The sequence below is a fragment of the Equus caballus genome, chromosome 1, assembly GCF_041296265.1.
Source record: "Equus caballus isolate H_3958 breed thoroughbred chromosome 1, TB-T2T, whole genome shotgun sequence".
In the NCBI taxonomy this organism is placed as follows: domain Eukaryota; kingdom Metazoa; phylum Chordata; class Mammalia; order Perissodactyla; family Equidae; genus Equus; species Equus caballus.
The window spans coordinates 29,622,127-29,640,924 of record NC_091684.1 but is presented as its reverse complement, the minus strand read 5'-3'; the positions used below and the strand labels follow the sequence as shown (position 1 = coordinate 29,640,924).

Below are 18,798 nucleotides of genomic sequence, written 5' to 3'. Positions count from 1 at the left end.
AGGGCAGAGTAACTTGGAATGGGATATACTTACTCCACCTCCTACGTGCGCATGAGCACATGCACCCATGAAATCACCCACAGGAGCTCCTGTGCACATCTGATCACACAGGCACAAGTACACGCACGGTCACATACATCACCCACGGGCACGCACACACCGTCGTGTGCACACAGATACACACAGGCACAGCCAATCACAGGGAAAGTGCTGGAAGCCGGAGTGCTTTCTCTCACTTTACAGATTAAGAAATCAGATCTTGGGAGCTTAAATAGTGCGGCCAAGGTCCACCTTTGGGGATCTCCAAAGAGAGACCCTCTCCTAAAAAGCTGTCCTTAACTAATGCCCTGCAGCCACCCACTCCCTTCCATGTGGTTTTTGTCCCTCCGTAGAGTGGCTGACCTTCTAGTACTGCCACGTCAGTGTGCACACCTGAGGTCTGACCCACTCCAGAGCTTCAGCTTTGGGGCTCCTGGAGGGTGGGGCCAACTCTTCTCCCATTTGAGCTCTCTCCCCGGGGACTCTGCCTTAGAAGGGGTCATTGAGTTCCAAGGGGAGGCCAAGAAAGGTGAGGTGGAGGTGAAGAGGAGGGCTCTGGGGCTTGGGACAACCTTGGAGGTGCGGTGTGATTTGAGCAGGCGTCTCACACCCAGACTCAGCCACCCAGAGACATTTGCCTCTTACACACCCAGACACCTTCACCTTCAGGGGGCATGAGGAATGGAAAGGAGGAAGAGAGTACAGGGCAAGTTGGAGAAGGTGAGCAATGTGGGCATGTGTGAGGGACGTGAGGGAAGGTGCAGGGGACAGTATTCATGTTCGATTTTTTGGGTAAATGTTTTATTGAATCATAATATATATCCAGATAGTGCATAAATTACATATGCATTTTATGATTTATTATTATGTATGAGCATAGAGATCAATGAATTCCCACAAAGTAGACACACCCATGCAAACAGCATCCTGATTAAAAAGTAGAATATTATCAGTACCCAGAAACCCCCTCAGGCCTCCTTTCCAGGCGCAACACCCTAGTCTGACTTCTTATAACACAGAATATTTTTGTCTGTTTTTATACTTTACATAAATGGAATCATAGAGGATGTTAACTTCTGTGTCCGGCATCTGTCGCCAATATTACAGTGCTGACATCTGCTCATGTTGTTGTGCAGACACCTTCTTAATATTCGTTTGTGGAGATGCACACACACACTTAGAAGAGCTCACACACGGGCAGGCTCATGTGTATATGGTTCTGCCACAAGTGTGCATATATAAACTGCTCACACACAGGCATACACACAAGCACAAACACACACCCAGGTTCTCATGCACATGTGCACACTCTCATGCACTCACATGTGAATAGCACACACACACATTCATGTTTATATAAATACACCGGGATACTCACATTCATACACATTCACATGGGTTCTCACACACAAAAACACATTCTCAAGACAGATACATTATACTTACCTCAGTTTTCACACATAAATGCACACTCTCACACCACGCACCCTCAGACTTGCATGCTGGCACCCATTTCTCACACATACGTGTACCCCCTCACTAACCCCCAGCCTCTCTTGCTCAGGCTCTAAATAGACAGAGGAATGTGATCAAATCAACAGCTGAAAACTGTCCTGAGAGCAAAGCTGTACTTTGTTGAGACATCTGAGCCCTCATTGGATGGATACAAGTGTCAGTACGTCTGGGGGCTGGGGCAGAGGGAGGTGGTGGGGTGGTCTCCCAGGGCGCCTGTGGCCTTTGGGCTGTTTCCATTATAAAAAATGATGAAAGGACTGGGGCAGTGAGAGCACGGCTGTGAGTAAATAAAGCTGCCACCTTTGACCCTTGGAGGCCAGGGCTCATGCCAGAACGAATGCTCATTAGGGAGGGGAGTGCTCAGGCCCAGCCCAAGTTCTCCAGCACCCCAGGCTCAAGGCCAGACTCCAAGGAGGAGGGGGAGGGGACCTGAGAACCTGTATGGTGCTAGGGGACATGGAAAGGGAGTAGGGGAGGAGAAGGGAGTAGCGGACGCAGGATGGAGGATGTTGGGGGAATATTGGGGAGAGGGTGAGGGTCATGGGGGAGGCTGGGGACAGGAAGGAGAGCTCTGACTTCTGGTTCTCCCTCCCTGGACTTCTTCCCCTCTCACACCCCCCCCCAACCCCCCCCCCCCCCCCCCGGCCCCGCCAGCACTTCTCCAGGTCTCTTTTGCTCTTGGGCTCCGAAACAAGCATACGTCCCCCGTCTGTCTTCTTATGTTCAAGGCTTGGTTTGCTTGTTTTTCCAATCACCAGGAACTACAGGCAAACAGGGGTTAGCAAAAATAACAAACACGGGCAAACTACAAAGTCACCAGGAATCCCAGAAAGGCTGAGAAGTGGTTAGTTCTGGCTTTGACAGAAATGAGAGTGTTGCTGGGCCTGCCTCCCCACCATGGGTCCCTCCTGAACCCTTGCCAGGTGGTGCCCAGCTCAGCACTCGGCAGGCGCAGGCCCTGGATGGGAGCAAAGCTCAACAAAGTTGGCTGCATGGATAAAGAAGTGGATAAATGAACCGTGGAGGAATGAAAGAAGGTTTCTTGGTAATCAACCTCCCCAAGCCGGTCTGGGTTGAAAACTCTTTGAACGCGTATGTGGAGTTGGCCTCACTGTGGAGTCAGGAGGGATCCTCAGCCCTTTCCAGCCTCCTTCTCTTTCTGCAACTGACCCTCTGGATCCCTGCTCCCCATGGCTGACAGTCACTTTATTCTACAGCCACCTTGGCTCTTAAAGCTTCACCTGGTCCAGTCCCCAGGAGAAGAAGGCGCTTTTGCAATCTGGCTCTCAAAGAACCCTCCCTGTGTGTCTCTCCATCCTGCATGGACCCAGTGCTCACTCCCTTTGCTCCTCGTGGGGGCCACTAAGTAGGTCCTGGGAAGTCCTACCTTGGCTAATTATAATGAGAGTGATAACAACAATAAAATACAACAATAAACACAAAAGTTTTCACCAAAAGATAAGAAGACTTCCAGGTTTATGTGTGAGGGACATATATGGGAAAGTGACAGGAAACAGACCACCACACCTCCCCCCCGCCCCCCCCCCCCCACCCTATCTGTGCCTGACTTAGCAAGAGGGAAAGAGAAAGACAGTTCAAGAAAAGCAGCCCCCTCTTCCTGTAAGTCTGGAGACTTGTGGCTGGAGCCCGGTCTTGAATTAGAGGGAGCGATGGCTGGAGGAAGCCCAGCGCAAGAACACTCCAAGCAGGACAGAGCCAGCCCGCGGCCAGTCCTTGGCTGGGGGACCTGCCTCTGCCCAGTGAGACATGGCCTGCAGCCAAGTGCCTGGAACCTGGCCTCTCTTTATCCCCCAGGCACAAAGCCTATTTTCACCAGATCCCTCATGGAGACGTGGCTTGGTCTTGTTCCCTGAGGGGACAGGAAGGCTGAACCCCCATGGGGGGAGGAGGAATCTGAGGCAGCTGAGCCCCGTGTGTCAGCACTGGATTCTTGGTCTGCACCAAAGGCCTCATTTTGGCCAATCTCTCTTGCCTTGTCAGCTGAGATGACAGAGAAAGCCAGGTGGACTCAGCTTCAAAACCAGCCGGGGACCCAGAAGACATACAAACACCGTTTTCTGCCTGCTCCCTTAGAATTCCCTCAACCCCAACCCAAATCACGACCAACTTTTACTGAGAAGCCAGTCTGGGTGAGACACTATTCTGTAGGTTTACACAAATTAACTGACTTAATCCTCACAATAATTCTATGAATAGATGCTGTTATTATCCCCATTTTACAGATGAGAAAACTGAGATCCAGAGAGGTTAAGTTACTGGTCTAAGGATACCCAGTTTTTAAGTGGAGGAGTGAAATTGGAACCCAGGCAGTCTGGCCTCTAGGGAGCTGGCTGGGGTCTGAGTCTGGTTTTTGGGGCAGGGAAGCTCAGGTGCAAGGCCAGTTTCAGGAGTCAGATCAGAAGGTAGCTGGTATCCACAGCCAGCTGTCCTGGATCGCTGCTGCCAGGGTCCCCCATGGGACCGGGAGCAGGCATAGTCCCAGTTCTTCCACAGGCAGCACCCGCTTCTTATCTGTGTTGAGCGCAAGGCGGAGCACTTACACCCCTCTCGTCTCCCCATTTTTATTGAACTTCTACCTTCTCAACAACAAAAACTTCTGTCAACTGGAAACACCGACTATTTACATCCATCATAATGTTTCATCCCTTGATCCCTATCAAGGTTAAAACCTGTCCTTTTTTGGAGTTGTAGTCAGTAATAACGTACGATCTTTGAATTTTTTACCTGTAACATTGCATTGTACCTATATTTCCCTGCATCTACTCATTCCCTTAGTCATCATTTTAATTATTTAATCCATCTCGTGTTTTATATGATATAAAATAACTTATTTTTCAAATGGAAAAGTTTTTCCCAGCACCATTTATTGACTTAGGTTCCCTTCTCTCTTGTTTTCTAATGGCTATATTAAATTCTCAGGTACAGTTGGGTCTGTTTCTGGGCTCTATTCTGTCCCACCAATTTAAACATCTATTTTGGTGCCTACACCACAGTGTTTCCATTTAGTTGCCTTATAACAAAATGTTTTAATATTTGGTCAAACTTGCCCTTCTTTAGAGAATTATTTGACATATTCACCTATTTACTCTTTCGTGTGAAACTTAGAATCATTTTCTTTCTGAGTTCCAAGAAAATCTCTACTGTGAGTTCGATTAGTGGGGCATGAAGTCTATAAATTTCTTTGGGGAATGTTGACATTTTTTTTTAAAAGATTTTATTTTTTCCTTTTTCTCCCCAAAGCCCCCCGGTACATAGTTGTATATTCTTCATTGTGGGTCCTTCTAGTTGTGGCATGTGAGACGCTGCCTCAGCGTGGTCTGATAAGCAGTGCCATGTCCGCGCCCAGGATTCGAACCAACGAAACACTGGGCCCCCTGCAGCGGAACGCGCGAACTTAACCACTCAGCCACGGGGCCAGCCCCGGAATATTGACATTTTTACAAGGCTTGGCATCTTCACCTGGGAATATGGTATGTCCCACTACTTATCTGTGTCGTTTTTAGCAGTCTGAATGGCTATGTACTATTCCTTTGTGCAGATATTCCCTAGCTGGCTTAACCATTTCCCTAGTGTTGGGTATTTGGGTTGCTTCCAAAGTTAAGCTATTATGAATAATGCAGCTATAAACATCTTTGTACAAACTGCTTTTTTATTTCCTTGGGATACAGTCCCAAAAGTGGGATTATCTGATCAAAGGATACGAACAGTATCATGGTATTTGTTACCTAACCCAGGAAGGATGGGACCAATTTACAGAGCCACCAGCAATGTATAAAGAGGTACCTAGGAGCCCGCCCAGGGGGCAGAGCAGTTAAGTGTGCATGTTCTGCTTCAGCAGCCTGGGGTTTACCGGTGTGGATCCCAGATGCGGGCATGGCACCGCTTGGCAAGCCATGCTGTGGTAGGCGTCCCACATATAAAGTAGAGGAAGATGGGCACTGATGTTACCTCAGGGCCAGTCTTCCTCAGCAAAAAGAGGAGGATCGGCAGCAGATGTTAGCTCAGGGCTAATCTTCCTCAACAACAACAACAAAAGTACCTAGCGGCTAGCCCCATGGCTGAGTGGTTAAGTTTGCACACTCTCCTTCAGCGGCCCAGGGTTTCGCCAGTTCAGATCCTGGGCGCAGACATGGCACCGCTTGTCAGGCCATGCTGAGGCAGCGTCCCACATGCCACAAACAGAGTCACTCACAACTAGAATCTACAACTATGTACTGGGGGTTTTGGGGGAGAAGAATTAAAAAAAAAAAAAAAGATTGGCAACAGTTGTTAGCTTAGGTGCCAATCTTTAAAAAAAAAAAAGAAGTAGCTACTTTTCCCTTAATGAACCCTTGAGCAGCTTGAAGACTTAACAGGGTAGCTTGTTCCTAAGGTAAACAAACCACAGCCGCAGAGGACAAAAGAGGGAGTTTGAGAGCACAGGGTTCCGAAGAGCCCTGATCCTGTAGCCAGAGAGGCAGCTGTCCCTGGCCTGTGCCTGCCCTGCTGCCTCTGCCTCCGAGTCCTCCTCGGAACCAGATTCCCCGTCACCATGTGAGCCTGGTTTATTTTTATTATTAGCACATGTTTGTATAGCATTTATTATGTGTCAGGTACTATTCTAATCACTTTACAAACATTAACTCATTTACTTCTCATAATATGCCCACGAGATAGATTCTACTATTATTATCGTGCCCATTTTGCAGATGAAGAAACCGAGTCATTGAGAAATTTGCCGCAGGTCATATAACTCATAGGATGTGAACTCAGGCAGTCTGGCATTAGATTGTTAACCACTGCACACGGTTCCCCTGACTAGGAACAGGCACGTCAGCTTGTAGCTGCCTTTCTTTTTTCTGAGTCGTGCGGGGAGGGAAGACTCTAGATCTTCCTGTCCTGGGTTTCAGGCCTTCTTACCCTGGCCTTCTGTTTACCTCCTTCGCAAGTACAGCCACTATCAGTTGGATTGTCTCATGTGCCAGACATTAGGCTAAGCATTTTTACATCTTTTCATCTCTTTTAATCCTTACCACAATCATACAAAGTAGGGAGCATATCTTCATTTTGTAGAGGAGGAAACTGAGGATCAGAGAGGTTAAGTGTGTTGCCCAAGATCACACTGCTAGTGGAGTGGCAGAGGGAGAATTTGAACCCAGTTGTTCAAACATAGCCACCTTAAGTCTTTCCATTATGCTTGGCTCCTCTCTGGCCCTTGATGCCCCACCCTTCACCCTAGTCCATTTCTGTTTGCCTTGATTGGTTTTCTTGAAGTACACTCAGGTGGAAACAAACTCTCTGTGTAGCTCCACTGCTCTTCCTAGGCATAGTCAGGCCCAGCTCCACCAGGACCCAAGTAGCCACTGCTCAGGGAAGTGTCACCTTTACCTTGTGCTTTTTGGAACTGAGGGCCAGTCCCTGAGAGAGGCCCAAATAGCTCCTTTGTTTCCTGTTTTAAAGCCCTGCCCCTTTGGAGCCTGCCCGCTAGATCCCTACTTCCTGCCTTAGGATCTTCAGCTGATTGACAGAGCACAGATGATGGGCAGGTTCTGGCTCCAATGAGTAGACCACACCCTTCAGCTCAAATCTGTGCTCCTCCTATTTTTCCAGGTCCTCTGGAATGACTCATAGTTCAGGTACCTTCTGGGGAGTGGTTTTTCACAATCGTACATACAATCCCTAATCGTACATACAAGCCCTAAATGCTCTGAGCACACATTATACTATGGACACAGAATTCCCACCAAAGATATAAGAAGGCACTTCCCAGATCCCTGGCAAACTCGGGAAGATTCGACGGCAGCATCAACTTCAGAAACTGTGCTTGGCATGTTGATTGCTGTGTTATTTGTGTTTGTGTGCCCTTTTGTGTGAACATGCCAGCCTGTGCGGTTGTATACCTCTCAGAGTGCATGCTTTTCAGTGGGAGATAGCACAGATGCGTCTCTGCATGGGCGGACCTGAGACTTCAGTGATGGACTGCAGTGTTATGCTCAGGAGTTTGTATGCGTGTTTTGAGAGTGAGGGTCTGCACGCACCTCTGAGTTGGTTTGTGTGTTTGTGTGCACACACTGTACAAGTTGGGTAAAAGGGCTGATTTGGAGGATTTCCCATACCAAGAGCACTAAAAAAGGACTCAGGAGAGAGACTGGACAGGAGAAGTAGGGTGGGGAGAAGGGGAAAATAGAAAAGAGAGTCAAGGCTGATGCTTCATAAATAAGCAAAGGGATGTTGTGGTAAGTCTGAAATGCCCCAGACAGATTCAGACAGGTTTGCAGCGTTCGGCAGTCACTGGTAGCCAGAGCAGGAATGACAGGTCAGAGTTGGTGGTAGGTATGTGCTACCCTTACCAGGTGTAGCCCCAGTTTTAAGGTGCAAGGGACTGGAGAATGTGGTAAAGCATTGCTCCCCCAACCCCTTCCTTCAGGCCCCCAGCCCCAGCTTGTCCCTATAAACTCTATAGTCTCTCTGAGGTAAAGACAGTTTGGTCTTGGCAGAGAGGTAGGGGCAGAGAAGAGAGGCTCCCAGAGGCCTATAAAGAGGCCTTGCTAGTGCCCCTCACCCCTCTGCCTGCTCCAGAGGCAAAGGAACCTCCTTCTTCCAGAGCTGCTTGAAGGTTTCGCTGACTTCAGAGGATGGAGAGGAGGGAGGAAGGAGGGGAGGCCTCTGAGGTGGGGAAACTTTTGCTGATCCTGCAGGCTCCCTAGCCCCTCCCTGGTTCCTCGTTACTGAGGTCCTTGGGCATGAAATATCTTTTTATGTGAAGGCCAAGAAGAACCCAGGGCTGCGTTAATGACCGGCCAGCACCAGGGTGAGGCCTGAGTTAGGGGGCTCACTCTCTTGACTTTGAAATCCTGTCTGCACTTTTCTGCTATGCTGATGTCCTATTTTTCCAGAACTTCTCTCTACTGCCTTCCTCTTGTCCTCTCAGTGGGATCCAAAGAGGCCTCAAGAGGAGGGAAGTTAGGGAGGCAAGGAGAAGGGCATCTGTGTCTGAGGAGCTCGTCTACTGGGTCTGGGAAACTGAGCAGGGTTGGACAACATGCAGTTTCAATGACAACCAGACTAGTAGGGATGAGAAACATTTTACATAAATGTTAATGTGATAAGAAAGGTGGTAAAGCAGAGATAGACCCAAGGAATTAAGGAACTTCTACATCGCTTCATCTTTATGTTGATTCAGACAATGGCTTGATGAAATAGAAGGCAGAGTCCATTGTGTCTCTTTTATAAACAAAAAAAGCAAGGCCCAGAGAAGTTAATTCATCTGTTCCAATTCACGTGTAAAGCAGTGTGGCTGGGACTCCAAGTCATGTCTCTGTGACTCCAAATCTACAATAACAACAAAAAAGGTAATTTTTAAAACTTGTGTGCTCTTGGCCACTTGAGGGACTCATGGACTATGTCTGAAGAATGTCAGGGAGGGAGGCAGAACTTTGAGCTGGGTTTTGACATAGGAATTTCCTTTCCTTTCCTTTTTTTTCTTGGCAGTAGTGGGGGGACGGGTGTTGTTAAAGCATTGCACCAAAGAGTTGGGTGCAAGTGACAAAGTGTGAGAGTGTTTCTCTCAGTTGATACACAATGGTTAAAGGTAGTCAGCAACTGGGGGAGAGTACTCCCCCAGAAAGTAAGCTGAGGGCCTTGTATGGTGAGATAAGGGCTTTCAATTTTCTCATGGGCAATAGTGAGCAGGTTCTAAGCCAGGGCACGAAGCCTGTGCCCCGTACACCCTTTAGGGGAGCAGAATTGGGTCCCTCCAGCAGTGTGGATTCGGAAGAGACGGATGGGATGCCAGCTAAGACCAAACTGTCACCAAAAAAGAAGTTAAGTGGAGGAAGTGAGGGTGTCAATGAGACTTTGGGTTTGGGGGTGGGTGATGAGGCTACCTCCAAAGGGGTGTGGAGGGGGAGCTCCAAGCCAGCGGCCCAGAGAGGAGGGTGACCCTGGCAGACCAGGGAGATGGCACAGGCTAGCGGAGCCCCAAGCGGGTTGGCCATACTGTGGCCCTTCTTATTGAGCGTGTGCAGCCAGGGCAGCCCCAGGCTCTGTGTTCTGAGCCTCACGCCTCATTGAGAGGTTATTAATAGGGAGTTTGTTTGGTGTCAGAGCGCAGACATAAACTGCATTAGCATTACCCCATAATCTTATTTAGTGAACGTTCACGCCGCTCCGTCTCCTGTAATTGCATTGGGAAGATGCAATATTTATGAAGGGGGAGACGGGGATGTCACTGCTCATCTCTGCGCTGCAGTAAAAGTCCCGGGAAATACAGTGTGGGCCTGCAAGAGTGGGCAGTGTCAGGCCTGCCCTCAGCCCAGAGTCCTCCACTCTCATCCCCTCCCCAGAGCCTCGGGCAGCAGGGCAAGAGGGTGTGGGTGGAGGCAGCAGCCACTGCTCCCCTTGGCGTTACTCCTCCAGGAGGTCTTGTTCCCTGCCAGAGGCACTGGGCCTTTCTGGTGGGCACAAGACTCCCAGCTTTGGTTCACTCCTGCCCCTTGTTGGATTTCTAGGAGACCTCGCCTTCACTGCATAACCTAGGTGGTTTGGCGAAACTCAGAGGGCAGCAGTGGAGGGCTGCAGCAGGCAGGAGGCCCAGGGCCAAGGGTCCCGGACGGGCCTGGGTCTCCATAGCAGTGCTGGCCACTGGATGGTCCCGAAAGTACACTGTAGCCATAGGTTCCCAAGGCAGTGGCTCTCCTCCACCCTCCTAGGATCCCCATGGCTCAGTCCCTAGGACACCCCACACACACACTTTGGGCCAGTCCAGGTCTCCCGCCTCTGGGTGAAGGAGCCAAGGGTGCAAACATGCCCCATGGGACTTGGAAGCATGGCCGGGTGCCCAGTACCCCTGAACACCTTGGTCTCCGCAGCTCTCAGGTGGAGCTCACCAGACAAGGAAGTCTTGCTGGTGTTGAGAGCAAATGTGGTGTGTGTCTGTGTTGAGGGGCAAGCCCGGACTCTGGTCTGCCCCGGGCACTTGCAGTTTAGCAGCAAGACAGACACACAGGCATGCCCTCTACCCCAAGAGTCCCAGGTCACCTAGGACAGAGGAGTTATTTCCCAGCCACATGTGGGGGAGCTTCCTGTGGTGAGGGCACTGTGAGTCAGACCTCAAAGGACAGCTAGCACTGGATCAGCCGAGATGCAGAGCATGTCAGGGTAGGAGAAGAATTGAACAAAAATGCCTGTGCTTGGAAACCATCGTCCAGAAGGGAGAGGTGGGGGCGGAAGATGAGTGTGGGTTCAGGAACCACATTGTCAGTTGTTGGTCGTGGGGATTCAAGTGGGGTCTCAGGTGAGGCCAAGGTGAAAATCTAGGCTGAGAGAAAGGCAGGTGCCCAGACAGGCACTTCCTGAGGGATAGGGCAGTGCCAGAGGCTCAGCCCAGCTCCCTGGCCTTGGAGTTGGCGTGGCCTCCAGAAGTGGGAGCTCCACGTCCCTACATACCCCATTCTCACCTCACTCACACACCACCCCACACTCTACCCTTAACCCACATTCACACACACATCCTCAGCACCCCACCCACTCTGCAGGGACTTACAGCTCTCAGTGCTTTTGCACTGTCACACTGTGGGCCACAGCTCCCTGAGCCAATCATTCACCCCATGCTCACACTTGCAATACTGTGCCTGCCCTTCTGCACACCGCCCTCACTAAGGCATCCAGCCGGTCTACTTTCCCGAAGCCATTCCCTTCCCTCCCCCTCTCGCCCTCACTTCCTGAGACTTAGCCAGGAAGGGGCACTGGACCCAAGGCAACTGGGAACTGGGGAGAAGGGTGGGCGGAGGAGGGCCTCAGCCCCTCCCTGGTCAGCTCCCTCGCGGCTGTCCCATTAATCACAGCGTCGCAGTCCAGTTGGGGATTCCGGGCGCCCAGTGCCACACTGCAGCCCGCAGGACAATGGGATTATTTCCGGGGGGAGAGGCCGCCTAGGGCAGGGGCTCAGGCGGTGGTGCCTCTTTCCTTCAATCCCTCCCTCGGCACCCAATGAGCGCCTGCGGCGGCCAGGGCCGGGTGGCAGGACTGAGGCCGGTGGCGCGCGGGTGGCAGGGCCTGGCTGGCCTAATTCAATTAGCTGGGCCGCCACCGCCGCCTCCTCGAAACTCGCAGCCCGCGGGGCTCAGCTTCGGGCAGCTGCTCTTTGTGCGCGGAGTCCATGCATATGGATACAGTCCCTCCCCCTTAGGCGCCGCCCCCCTTCTGGCACCTGCGGCTCAGGCCCCCCTATCCCAGAAAAGGCGACCTTGGCTTCCCCGAAAAGTTGGGAAACTGTGTGGCTGCTTGTGAGCCCGATGTGGCCTTCAGAGTGTGTGCGTGAAGCTAGGGAGGCAGTTTTTATCTGAGCGGGAGGGTCTGTGGGGAAGGGAGTGTACCCACACGTGTGTAGCGTCTGTGTGAACCTGTGCACACATGATCTGTCGGCTGGTGCGTGTGAAGGGAGAGGCTTTTGTTCTGAATCTGTGCCGAGGGTGTGTAGTGTGGTTGGGTGTGTCTGTGGGCACCTGTGTATGGATGCGTGAAGGAGGTTTTATGAGCATCTGTGGGGATTGCACACAGGAGTGCGTTTTAGGGTGCAGGGGTGAGTGTGGGTCTGTCAGTCTGGGTGTGACAGGGTGTTGCATCTGCTCCAGTCCTGTATCTGGAAAGCCTGGGTGTTCCGGGTGTCTGTCCGTCACCATTTGTGTAAATGCGGGGGTTCATGTGCAGTCAGGACAGCGTTTGGAACACATTATCCCACCACCATCACTGCCAGCGGCAGCTGGGTCTCCCAGGCCGAATTCGTTCCCCCCTCACCTCGCCTCGGGCTTTTCTGATGGAGGTGGAGCTTGGAGAGTTAATTTCAAACCCGAACTCCAGCTCAACTCATTTATTCGGGGACACTCCCCGGATCCACGACGCTCAGCGGAGGCAGAGGCTGAGCCGCGAGGCCCTCTTGTCTGGGACCGGGTCTGAGCCGGCCAGGTTTTCCATTCCCAGAACAGACCGGCGGCTCATTGGGCACCCGCAGCTTCCGATGTGCCCTGAGCGCCCCCGAAATTACGAGACCTGTGCGTGCCAAGGTGGCCTGAGCTCCTACGGGCGACGGCGAGACCTTCAACTCGGCCTCCTCCGCTGCAGCCCAGGATTGAGCCCCTCTGGGAGTTCAGGGTTCCGGGGCATAGAGCTCTCCATCCGCCCTTCCTCTGAGGCTAAATCTATGCTCCCGGGGGGTGAGGAATTGAGGCAAGAAGTCTGGGTAGATCTGGCCACTGTGGGCTCTCCCGGCCCAGCCCAGCCAGAAAGCTTGCCTCATTCTCGGCTTTCCTGCGGGGCGGAGTGGCAGAGCCCGCACGCCCGCGGAGGTCCTGCCAGCAGATCAGGAAGGGAGCCTGCGAGCCTCACAGGTTGTTGCAGGAAGTGGGGTGGTTCCTAGAAGGCAGTGGTTGTCCTCAGAGGCCTGGCCTGGCGGGCTAGCACGCTCCGCTCCCTCTCCCTCCCCCGCACCTCGTGCAAGGCCTGCCTACCAGGGTGCCCTCTGCCGGAAAATTTCTGGGATCCAACACGGACCCACCTGGCGCTGAGGAGAGCTAAGGGTAGACGCCAAGAACAAGGAGGCTGGGCCCTGCCTGCTGCCCCGGGGCCTAAGCCAAGCTGCTCTACTTGCCTACTGGTGGGAAGTGAGCTCGCTGCCCTCCAGGAGCTGTCAGGGAATGGCAGAGCCATGGGGGTCTGTCCTCTCTAGACCTTCTCACCCGTGGCACCCCCTCTGCCTTACCTTTTCCTCAGGTCTGGCGTCCTGAGAGGAGACCTCGCATTGGAGATCCGCCCCCGTCAAGGGCAAACCGTGCAGGATGGTGGGACCTGAGCATCTCTGGCCCTCCTTTGGGAGAGAGTTGGTTGGAGAGAGGCCTGAGGCCCTAGCTGGGTGCCCAGGGGTGATGGGACCAACAACTTCTTTTCAATCAGAAGCTGAGAGGGGGAGCCCTAGAGGGAGGGCAGAACGAAAGACCCCGTTACTCAAGCGGCTTTGGGATGAGCAGCCAAACAGACGACAGCTAAGTTGTGTGCTACATCAGGGAAGGTCTCTCTCTCTGTCTTCTACCTCTCAGAGTCCCTCCACTGATGGGGAAACGTGTGCCTGTCTTTCCGTGCTGGAGAGGTCTTTGGTCTCTTACTGTAAGGATTGGGTGGGGGCACCTGGGGCTGACCCTTGGACAACCTTCTCCCCCAGCCCTGAAGAATAATTGAGTTGTGTGGCTAGAACCAGCCTGACCTGCTCACTCCCTCCTTCCCCAACCTAGCCTCCCAGAGACAACTGCTCCCCACAGGGCTCCAAGAAGGTGGAATGCCCTTTTCTGGGTCTCTAAGTCCCTAAGTCACCAGCTGTGCCTGCCTCCTCCATGGAAGGGCAAATTTCCTACCCCCTTTACTGAGGCAAGTGGGCATGGCAGAAGGGACACCTTTGGTATTGGGAATCCAGACCCCAGTGGTCCCATCATGGACCTCTTCACGTTACACGTCCCCTTACCTATTTCTCAGCCCGGTCCACCCTTTCCCTGCTAAATACCTATTGGACATAAATTTCCTGCACCCACGGGCCCACATATGGCCATTTCCCTGACAATTACACTAGAAATTAACACAGCCCTCCCATGGATGCACACACCCCCTTGGCAGCACACATCATATTTTCACACAGTAGTTGAGGGATACCCTCACCCCACTGTATGTGTCCCCTACAGAGGAACAGCTGTAGAGACACGCACTCTTATCCTGTTACAGAAAACACACACTCACTTGCATCCTCACTGACACACACATCCTTACACAGACAAATCCAGTTGTAAAAATGACCCAGACCCCTACCTCTCCCCCAGCACTCTCACCAACATGCTTGCAGTTGTATCCAGCAGCCTAACACTGATCCATTAACTAGACACTCAATACATATTTGTTGGATAAATTTAAAAATTATTCCTCAAGGACATGCCTCCTCTATCTGCATAGCTACTCTCACTGTCATGTACACATTCCCATCCAGCTTTCCCCCCATGGCTGCACAGCCCCACAAACACAAAGTAATTAAGTTATCACACACACCCCTAAGTTAAAGGACAACCCCTGGCCCAAGGGTCTCTCCCAGAGGGGGGAGGGAGCCGTGTGGGATCCAAAAGGGTCTCCCCCTGTGGCTGAGCCCTCCCTTTCCCCCTCTCCAGCCCCAGCTGCTCCTCTTTTAATTGGAGGCTCTTCTTTATTCCGCAGGCGCAGGCGAGGGGGGTGGATGGTGCTTGGGGGGTTGTGACCAGGCGGCCTTGGGGCTGGAACTCACTTAGAGGTGTGCAAGATACTCCTGCAAGGCAAGGGCCACATCTGCCAAGTTTGGTGTTGAGGAAGCAGCTTGTAAGGAATGGAGTCAGAAAATCAGCACTCGAGTCCAGTGTCTTTCCCTTTCCAGCTTTCAGTGCCTCAGTTTTTGCATCTGTAAAATGGAGATAAAAGCCACATCACAGGATTATTGCGGATGAGATGAGATAATTACTGTGACTGAAGGTGCCTAGGACATCATGGGTGCTGTGTGAGTCCTGCTTCTTTCTCTCCCCTCCTCTTTCCTAACAGGGCTGCTCTGCAAGGCATGCAAAAGTGCTGTGGAAATACAGAAGCTGCACCAAATATAAGCTCAGCGTGAGTCTCCTCCCCCATTTCAGAAAACTCCAACCTGCAGTACTGTGCTCAGGTAACACTGCTTCGGGAGGGGCAGGGGCCCCAGGACTCCTCACCTCTTGTCTCATCTTCCCAGGCCAAGAAGGGACTGAGAGGGTAACCCTGGCCCTCAGCAACTATCCCATTGGAAGACAAAGGCTGAGGTCAAGCTGGATTCAAAGAACCCCAGCTAGGGGCAGCCATTACCTCAAACCTGGATTGAGATAAAATTTGACTCTGATAAGCAGGAGAGGTGGGTGGGAAGTACAGAAGAGTGCAGGCAGGCAGGCAGCTGTGAGGGCAGGGGGAAGTCAGGATGGCTCTGGGTTGCTGGATTTTGATGAGAAAAGCATCCTGTCAGTCTTAGCTGTGACCTCAGCCAACCTCAGACTTGGCCAGCAAGGGTGAGGCTTCCTCCCAGGTACCTTGGACAACTGGTACCAGATCTGAGGAGTTCAAGAGGTAAGTGAGGCAGATGCCCGAAGGATTAGAACAGGCAGGGTTGGAAAGCCATAGGGGCTGGGAAGGTACGTCTGGGGGAGGAGGAAGGGAGGAAGGAGAAGAATGTTAGGAACACATCAAGGGGTTTCCCACTTGGGCCAGAGAGTAGCAAAGGATAACCTAGAAAGGGTTTTAATTGCAGTAGGAAAAACTGTGGCTAGACACAATTGTGACTTCTTGACTGAGAGGAGCAGGGCCACTGGGACCCAGCCTCAAAGGAAGCTGAAGCATTCCCTCCCCATTGTTTTCAGCCTCCTACAGGGACAACAGTCCAGATTTTGGGATCTCAGATCAATCCTCTTCTGACTGTGGGACTTTGGGCAATTTTGTTCATCTCACTGAGGCTCAGTTTTTGTTTCTTCTTTTTAAAAATGAGCTATAATTCATGTACCATAACATTCAGCCCTTTAAATCATGCAATTCAGTGGTTTTCAGTATATTCACAAAATTGTGGAACCATCGGCACTATCTAATTCCAGAATATTCTCATCACTCAAGATAGAAACTTCATATCCATTTGAAGTCACTTCCCCCTTCCTCCTCCCCCTAACCGCTGGCAACCACTAATCTACTTTCTGCCTCTATGGATTTGCCTGTTCTGGATGGGTCACATGAATGGAATGATAAAACATGTGGCCTTTTGTGCCTGGCTTCTTTCACTTAGCATTAATGTTGTCTAGGTTCTCCCATGTTGTAGCATGAACCAGGACTTCCTTTTTATGGCTGAATAATATTCCATTGTATGGACGTACCACATTTTGTTTATCCAGTCATCAGACGATGGACATCTGAGTTGTTTCCACTTTGGGGCCATTATGAATAATACTGTTATGAACATTCATTCCATTTTCTTAATTATTAAAAGAAATGAGGATGTTTCTATTAACTTCACAGGGTCGTCATGAGTCTTAAATGAGATCAGTGTGGTGTGGTGTCTGGTACATAGCAGTTTCTCAGTAAAATATTCATGTTTATCTCTGCTTTAGTTCCCTGGAGATAAGAAGCAGGAAAGAGACAACTCAGGTTCAAACAACAACCATTAAAGAAAGTTATGGAAGCTCCTGTGTAGAGATGTAGTACCTGATTGGGGGGGGGGGGGGCGGGGAGAAAAGAGAACTGGAAAGGAAATGGAGCTCTTTCCTCATGTTTCTGCTTAATATTTAAAAACAACAACAGGCTTCACATGTGGCTTTGTCTTGAATGGGCATTTTTCCACCTGCGTGGAGTCCAGACAAGGTTTTATCCATAGAGATGTGCTTATAACTAGCAACCAGGTTTCCAGGCTAACCCATAAAAGCAAGTCAAATCCAGCTCCTCCAACTTGATCAGGTCACTTAGCCTCTCTGAAATTTGGTTCTCTTGCATCCGTAAAATAGGGGTGATACTCATCTTGAAGAGTTGGTGTAGAGTTTATAGTGTTCTCTCTAACACTTATTACTATCTGGCTTATTGAATTTGCTTCTTTGTTATGGTCTGACCACCCCTGTGAAATACACGCTCCATGAGGGCAGGAACTTTGTTTGGTTCACTGCTGTTTTCCTAATGCCAAGAACAATGCCTGACACATAGTAGGTACTCAATAAACATTTGTTGAATAAGGAGGTTCATTCATTTGTTTCTCATCCCAGATGAGTATATTTTGTGGGTTGGGGCTGTACTTCACAGCGGGAAACAGAGATGAGTAAGCCATTCCCTGCCTCCAAGGAGATCTCTGCAAGTGGAAATAACAGATGTGACCAAAGCAAATATGTTGCAATGAGACTTGAGAAGCAGAATGTGAGACTTCATATTCTAGCATCTTGCCTGATAGAAATAGCCCCTCGCTGAAGGCCTGTTGAATCTGAAATACACCAGAAATAGATCCCAGGTGGTCCAGCCTGTGCCCTTCCCAGCCTCGGCTCCTGGGAGGGAGTGGACCTTTCCCTGCTGGAGAGGGGAAAGAGAGGAAGCAGAAGAAGGGAATTTCCTTCTTCTCTCCTGGGCTCTAAGCCAGTCAGCCACAGGCAAAACTTTGAAAAGGCCTAAATTTGTCCTGGATATACTGCCCTGATCTTGGTCCCACCGTCCCCAGCCCCCAGTACTTTAGGCCCCTAGGCCTCCCTCCCAAGATTTCAAAAGAAAGAAAATAACTCCTCTGCTTCACCACAGTCCAAAGGTTTCTTGCTTGGAATAGCCTGCCCTGGGCTGGTTGCTGGGTGAAAGCACTCTGACTGAGTTCATTCACATACTGTGGGAACTGCTTCTTGAGGCATCTGTTTATTTACAAGGAAAGGAGTATCTTAAGGCAAATGGCACCCTGGCAGTAGGAGCCACGCCAACTCCCTTGACTTGTGCCTGACTTTCAGGGAGTCTTCCCTTTCTCATTTTCTCTAACCAGGCTGAGCTGGGGTGGTGGTTGATTTTTTCAACAACATATAGCCAGTTGTTCATGGACTATATGAACAACTGTTTTAAGGAAGGACAAGCCTGAACTCACCTTCCTGCCTCAGGGGCCTGGGCTCCATACCTGCGGAGTAGACAGTCTTCTGTCTAAAGAGCCGGACTTGAAGTTTGGAGTAAATCCTCTGGTTGACAGACAGGTGCTTCCCAGCTGAGCCCCTGGGAGGATTCTCCAGTAGCGCAGGGACACCTCTTCCCCCAGAGGCCTGACAGGCTGGACCCCTCTGGTCCAATTCAAAGTGAGGGGACGGCTCCTGCCAGGCTGGGAAGAACGCCGGACCTCCACCTCCTTGGGTCCGTCGTCTATCCATCTCCGGCAATGGGCGCCTCCTGTTCCTTTCCTTTCTCCTTTTAAGTCTCTGGTTCCGTTCTTCTCTCTCTTCCCGAATTACTTCTCTGAGCCTCTGTCTCCGTCCCTCTGTCTCTGGCTCCTGCATCTGTCTGGCTCCCGGCCTCCCTCGCCCCCTCTCCGCCCCTCCCCCGCGCTGTCATTCACCCCGCTTCTCTCCGCGCACAGCCAATGGAGAGACCCGGCCGAAACGGCAGGGCTCGCTCGCACCAGGCTTTTTCGCCCGGTGATTGATGTCCCAGAGTCAACAGCGAGCGAGGAGCCGGAGAGGG

The 18,798-nt window shown here is 51.3% G+C and overlaps 1 long non-coding RNA gene across 1 annotated transcript; it reads right to left on the bottom strand.

Annotated features, from left to right (window-relative positions):
* Window positions 1-6,554: 6,554 nt before the first annotated feature.
* On the bottom strand, window positions 6,555-18,620 carry LOC138923275 (uncharacterized). The gene is made up of 4 exons (XR_011436679.1): window positions 18,245-18,620; window positions 14,867-15,016; window positions 13,313-13,521; window positions 6,555-8,886 (listed from the first exon to the last, which is right to left on the bottom strand). It is a non-coding gene; the product is annotated as an uncharacterized lncRNA (long non-coding RNA).
* Window positions 18,621-18,798: the final 178 nt, after the last annotated feature.